At 36.9% G+C, this 7,580-nt stretch overlaps 1 long non-coding RNA gene across 1 annotated transcript; it reads left to right on the forward strand.

The window, feature by feature from the left end:
* Positions 1-4,239: 4,239 nt before the first annotated feature.
* LOC122143833 lies at positions 4,240-5,195 on the forward strand. The gene is made up of 3 exons (XR_006159388.1): positions 4,240-4,410; positions 4,724-4,778; positions 5,137-5,195. It is a non-coding gene; the product is annotated as an uncharacterized LOC122143833 (long non-coding RNA).
* The last annotated feature ends 2,385 nt before the right edge of the window (positions 5,196-7,580 follow it).

The following is a 7,580-nucleotide window of genomic DNA, read 5'->3' on the forward strand; positions in this document are numbered from 1 at the left end:
TCAGCGCTCACCCAAGCATGTTCGGATGCGGAGCTATGTGTAAAGTTATAAAAAATACTGTGCACTCCGCCACGCGAAATTAGTTCGTGTGCACTCAAAGCGAACTACCGGCAACACTGCGATGACGTCATATTTTCCGCGCTCACCCAAGCGTACTTGCGGATGCGTTCGAGTGTAAATCAGCTTTGACCACTGATCTATAATAGAGAACATATATATATATTTATATATATATATATATAGATAGATAGATAGATAGATATAGTCATATATAGATCAGTGGCCTTGACACAGAGAAAGGGACCAAAGGGACAAATTTGCAGATTTTTTTTTATTTTTTTTACAATTTGTGTGTGTGTACTTCTAACATGTTTGGTTGGTAAAATAAATGTTGTAAATTTCAAATCAGAGTCTTCCGTGTCTGGAATGGATGTATTCTTGAGTCTATAAGGTAACAATAATATAATCAGATAACCTTGTTTGAAATGGGTTTGGCTAAAAGAAAATGTTTGTTTTTGGTCTATACTACTAGGTACTTTTATAATATTGACTGGGTTAAATAGAATGGCATTACTAAAAAGTCATCAGTTTTTCATCGTCTAAAAACTAGACTAGACTAAAAAGAGTATGAACGTGGACTAAAACTAATAAATACAAAAATTACAGCTTCACACAAAGACTAGACTGAAACTAAAATTAAACAGGCCGCCAAAAATAACACTACTACGTATGTTCACATAAATTAATAGTGGTCTGCGCTTGTCTACAATACATTCTCCCTGCGCTGAAGTGCGTCGCGCAGCTTTGCCACACAAATTTTTAATAGGTGGTTAGCTATAATAATTCAGGTGGTGTGCCAAAGATGCATTTCATTTTTATTTCATGCATTGCAACGTAAAAAGTGGTCCAAACGATTTATGTTGCCACATACAAGGCAGAACAGAATGCAAAGAAGATTGTGCATTTAATAAAACAAATAATCATTTAAATTATATCAGTATTAAAGTTGATGGGTGTACACTCACCTAAAGGATTATGAGGAACACCATACTAATACTGTGTTTGACGCCCCTTTCACCTTCAGAACTGCGCCTTAATTCTACGTGCCATTGATTCAACAAGGTGCTGAAAGCATTCTTTAGAAATGTTTGGCCCATATTGATAGGATAGCATCTTGCAGTTGATGGAGATTTGTGGGATGCACATCCAGGGCACGAAGCTCCCGTTCCACCACATCCCAAAGATGCTCTATTGGGTTGAGATCTGGTGACTGTGGGGCCCATTTTAGTACAGTGAACTCATTGTCATGTTCAAGAAACCAATTTGAAATGATTCGAGCTTTGTGACATGCTGCATTATCCTGCTGGAAGTAGCCATCAGAGGATGGGTACATGGTGGTCATAAAGGGATGGACATGCTCAGAAACAATGCTCAGGTAGGCCGTGGCATTTAAACGATGCCCAATTGGCACTAAGGGGCCTAAAGTGTGCCAAGAAAACATCCCCCACACCATTACACCACCACCACCCGCCTGTACAGTGGTAACAAGGCATGATGGATCCATGTTTCTCATTCGGTTTATGCCAAATTCTGACTCTACCATCTGAAATGTCTCAACAGAAATCGAGACTCATCAGACCAGGCAACATTTTTCCAGTCTTCAACTGTCCAATTTTGGTGAGCTTGTGCAAATTGTAGCCTCTTTTTCCTATTTGTAGTGGAGATGAGTGGTACCTGGTGGGGTCTTCTGCTGTTGTAGCCCATCCGCCTCAAGGTTGTGCGTGTTGTGGCTTCACAAAATGCTTTGCTGCATACCTCGGTTGTAACGAGTGGTTATTTCAGTCAAAGTTGCTCTTCTATCAGCTTGAATCAGTCGGCCAATTCTCCTCTGACCTCTAGCATCAACAAGGCATTTTCGCCCACAGGACTGCCGCATACTGGATGTTTTTCCCTTTTTATACCATTCTTTGTAAATCCTAGAAATGGTTGTGCGTGAAAATCCCAGTAACTGAGCAGATTGTGAAATACTCAGTGAAATATTTCGCCTGTCTGGCACCAACAACCATGCCACGCTCAAAAATTGCTTAAATCACCTTTCTTTCCCATTCTGACATTCAGTTCGGAGTTCAGGAGATTGTCTTGACCAGGACCACACCCCATAAATGCATTGAAGCAACTGCCATGTGATTGGTTGATTAGATAATTGCATTAATGAGAAATTGAACAGGTGTTCCTAATAATCATTTAGGTAAATATAGCAATTAACACAGACATAATGATAATTTTCTCTTTGCAATGTTTGCAATGCAGCAGACATTAAAGGGGTCATGATCGTTGGTACAATCAAAAAACACAATGCCTCTTTGGCTCTGACATTGTATATCTCCAGTAATCTCTTCTCACTCAGGGCTGTGTTTATGCTAATAGGGCAGAGAGCGTCACAACCAGACGGGATTTCTCCCTATATTGACATGTACTGATGTGGATTTTTTTCAAAGAAAATCTAAAGATTTGTGTAGACTGAAAATGAAAGACCAGTCAGAGTCTTTAATTTTCTGCAGAAAATGATCAGTTTTACACACAGAAGCACACACTGTGTGTGAGCAAAAGAGATAACCAACGCCCTGCTCACAGCACCTTTTTATGGGGATCTGTATACATTTTCTAGAGATAAGACCTCTTTCTTAACCAACCAGAAAGCTTCCTGAAGAATCGCCCCCACATCACCCCATACTGCATCTGCAACATGTTACCCATTTCCAAGTATTTCACAGATGTTTTCTAAGTATGTTTTTCTAATCGTTATCTGTATGTACCATTCATACCTTTACACATTATGCATCTATAAGCCATCGCCAGAAAACTGTTACATGAAAGAACCCATTTACCCCGTTTGATTTACTCGTATTTCACCTATAAAACACTAGAACACTGGGTGGGTGGTGATGAATGTACTGTGGGGAAGATATTTATTTGATCCCCTGCTGAATTTGTAAGTTTGCCCACTTACAAAAAAAAAAAAAAATTTTATGGTAGGTTTATTTTAACGGATAGAGACAGAATATCAACCAAAAAATCATGGAAAAAACATTAAATAAAGGTTAGAAATTGATTTGCATTTTAGTGAGTGAAAACAAGTATTTTATCCCCTATCAACCAGCAAGAATTCTGGCTCCCACAGATTGGTTATGTGGCCCATGTCGAACACAGATTAGTCCTGTCACTTTAAGAATGTTACTCCTAATGTAAGCTTGCTAGGTATATAAGACATCTGTTCACACAGTCTGTATCTTCCATTCCAACCTCTCCAACCAACATGGGCAAGACCAAAGAGCTGTCAAAGGATGTCAAAATCGTAGATCTGCACAAGGCTGGAATGGGCTACAAGACCATCAGCAAGGAGCTTGGTGAGAAGGAGAACAACTGTTCCCAACAAACATGAGAACGTCTATACGACGTGCAGATCAAGTCTAAATTGCGTCGGTCGGTCTGGGACCGTATCTGGACGTATCTACTCGACGTGCAAATCCGGTTCATATCTGGACGTCGATCTACGACGTCCCTTGGACGTTGATAGGAGGTTCAAAAATTTGACCGTCCGGCTAAGGATTTTTCTTGGACGTCTGTTCAACGTGCAGAACAGGTTCAGGAAATCGACATAACTTTTTTTATATATATAAAAAAAATTTGATTTCTGATTTAAATAGCACATGTAGCCTACTCTTCTGAAACATTTAGGTGTCAAAATAATGTAATATATAAATTTTTAAAAACATAGGCCTAATTAAAGTATTTTTCACTGACCATATAAAAATCTTACATGGATTTATTTATTTATTTGAGTGGTATTTTTTCACTGGAGCATTGACAGAAACAGCAGTTTATATCTGTATTAGATCTATAAATTAAATATAGATAATTAAATAAAGTTAAATACATTAAAATATATTAAGTTGAATATATTTAAATAGATAATTAGATTGAAATAATATTATATCCTATTAAATAATTAAATAATAAATATTTAACACATAGATTTAAATTAAATGAAATAGTTTATTTAAAACGTGCGCTGGCCACGAGGGGCGTTAACGTGATGTTACGTGAGTGACGTAAACGTGATGGCAAAAAAAAAAAAAAAAAAAAATTAAAAAACGTAAACCGTAAACGTGATGGCGCAAATAACCACGAAGACGGAATAATAATTCTGTTTATTACAAAAGACTGAAGATATAACTGCCGGCCATCCTTTAATTTATTTATTTCTACGTTGAGGACACTTTATAAACCTACAGAGATACCGGACCAACGAACGACCTTCACAACGGGACGGAGCTAACGTAATTAACGTTAACGGTTACTTTGAAATTCAAACAGTAACGGTCATCTGACAACTGCGCTGAGCCAAAGGTAAGAATAAATGTGCTTTTATTCCATCGTTTTATCAATCTAATGTTAAATTTTACTTCAGTTTAATATTTCAAATTATTTATTTGGATTATAAAGATTATATATTTTCAAATTCCTCTTTTTGTAATTGTACGTTACATAACGTTATCCCTGTTGGGTTAATTTGAGGTGGTCCAGTTACAGTCTGAGGTAAAATTTTGATGATCCTTTTTTAACCAAGTTATTAAAATTAGTCACTAAAACAGGTAACTGTAATTTTTCTTGATCAAATAAAAGAAACGATTTTAGAACTTATATTTTTTCTACTTTTCAGGACGGGAACAGCAACAAGAGTTTAACTTCTGATTTGTAATCTACACACTCCACTGGTGAGTGTAACACTACTGACACCTAGTGGTTTAGTTTTAGTACTGCAAATACAAATACATTCTGTCACTACATCAACTGTAAGATTTTCAAAACTTTATCTTGTGTGAAGTGTTCTTGTATTAAACACAGCCTTTGTCCGGTATCCTGGATGCTCACGCGGGGCAGTCTGTGAAATTAGGCACTTTAAATAAAAAAAAAAAAAAAATTTTAAAATTACCCTTTGAAATGATTCCCTAAAGACTAAAAATCAGTCTGGCAGTATTTTCTGATCATATGTTCACCACAGAGGTCAAATGAGCATTGTGAAGCTATATTATATTTTATAAATATCATTTATATTTAATTTGGGTGTTTCAGGGCAGTTCATGAAGACAGATAGATGTTGTGCCGACCAGGACAGTTCCTTCCTACCACACACCAGACTCTGCTGTATATGAATGCCTGACCACTAGCACTGGACATTTACAACATTTTGGCGCCAGGGATCCCTTGCAGAGAAGATTTTTCAAAGACACCCTCAGAATTACAACAGATTTTAAGGCTTAAAATTATTGTGGGTGGGAAGTAGTATAATGAACCATAATATGATTGTTTTTTATTTTATTATTATATTTATTTTTAAATAGTTCCCATTTTTTTAATAATAAATTTGTTTAATAATACAGCACAATATATAGGGCTAAGTTGCACCCAGGTCAGGAAAAAAACACATAAGTTGCATCCGTGTATAAGACACCCATTTTACTATTTAATTTCAGAAAGAATTTAAATACTGATAACTAAAACAAACGTTAAGAAACTTAAAAACTATGAACACTGTAAAGATTTTATTTTTCCCCTTGAGCACTTCAAATCATTTAATTTGAATACTATTCAAACACAGAATAAAATAAAAATATTTAGGCCTATGTATAAAAGCTTGAAAAAAATTCTAGTGCCATTATTTACAAGCAGTATATCTTTTGTTAATTAAAATGCACTTGCTATCTCAGTTTCTGTGAACCTCATTCTGAAATGTAGAAAACACTGGTACAGACAATACCACTGTGTACAGACAGGCTTGTCACACAGACATGAGAACTATACTTATAGAAACCTGTAAGTGCCCACTTTTATGTGTTTACGTTTTGCTTAGAATAATTCAGCACATCTCAGAAGATTAAAAAAAAAAGACCAGTAGTCTGGAAAATATGGTATATAATTATTTTGTTGACCCTTTGTTTTGGTCCTGAACCCCAGATTGAAAACCCTGTTTTTTATTATTATTATTGTGCATGCAGATAATATTTGGGCACATGAACACTTGACTATTGCATGAATAAAGAATACCATCTTTAAGATTTTATATGCTAATTGCAGTTTAAATAAAAATGAAAAAGCTTAAAAAGTTAAACTCAAATAGGTGAACATAATGTGTGGACCCAACTAAACTAAATTGTTTGTTGTTAATTGTTATCCACTGTATAATGAGTGACATTTCTTTTATTTCATGTTTTTTGTGTGAACACACTGTTTTCTTTAAGTTTATTTACAAGTACAAAAAGAAATTGCATTGAAATAAACATGATATTTAATTGAATGCAGCCTAAGAGTGTTTATTTGTTCAGAAACAGTATAAATGACGCCTAAATGAGACTTTATAAATACGTTGAAAATACGTCCAGAAATGACCACATCTGAACGCAATTTTAACCTTCTATAGACGTCCTGTAGACGTCGATATTGGACGTCCAAAAGACGTCGAAAAAAGACGTCATAAAAACTTTCATTCTGGCGCTTCAGGGACGTCATTTTCAACGTCCGACAAAGACGTCCAAAAGACGTCGAAAAAAGACGTCATAAAACTTTCATTCTGGCGCTTCAGGGTACGTCATTTCAACGTCCGACAAAGACGTTGAAAAGACGTCCGATTGGACGTACTTTTTGCTCAGTGGGTTTGGTGCGATTATTCAGAAATGGAAGAAATACAAAACAATCATCAATCGGCCTTGGTCTGGAGCTCCGTGCAAGATTTTGCCTCACGGGGTAAGAATGATCATGAGAAAGGCGAGGGATCAGCCCTGAACTACATGGGAGGAGCTTGTTAATGATCTTCAGGCAGTTGGAACCACAGTCACCAAGCAAAACATTGTGAACCCATTGGTAACACACTACGCTGCAATGGTCTGAAATCCTGCAGCGCCTGCAAGGCCCCCCCTTCTCAAGAAGGCACATGTACAGGCCCGTTTAAAGTTTGCAGTGCAGTGCACCTGCATCGTGTTAGCATTCGTTAGCTTGTCATTAGCGTTTCCCATTCGTGCCTATCGCTGTTTTCTTTTTTTTTTTTCCTTTCTCCTTTCCTCTCTCTCGCTACTCTCTTGCTCCTTTTTTTCACAAGTTCATCAAACAACTGTGGTAAGAATCTTTCATCAAGCACGGTGAGTAATGGCTTCTCCTGCTATTGTTATTTGCACTGCTTGCCACATGTATAGTTTATCTCTCTCTGTCATGTGACTGTGAGGGCGGCATAGTCGCGGTCAAAAACACATCGCTCTTCTGTTCCGATCAAAACATTAAACAGGTTCTTCCCACTCAATGACGCACCCACTGAGAAACCTGATGAAAGTGCTCTAGTTATTGGCGATTCTATTGTACAGAACATGAATATAGAGACACCAGCCACCATAGTACAATGTTTACCGGGAGCCAGAGCGCCTGACATCTTGGCAAATTTAAAAGTGCTGGCTAATGCTAAACGTAAATACAGTAAGATTGTTATTCACGCCGGTGCTAATGATGTTCGACTTCGCCAGTCGGAGATC

The sequence above is a fragment of the Cyprinus carpio genome, unplaced genomic scaffold (assembly GCF_018340385.1).
Source record: "Cyprinus carpio isolate SPL01 unplaced genomic scaffold, ASM1834038v1 S000006515, whole genome shotgun sequence".
Classification (NCBI taxonomy): Eukaryota; Metazoa; Chordata; class Actinopteri; order Cypriniformes; family Cyprinidae; genus Cyprinus; species Cyprinus carpio.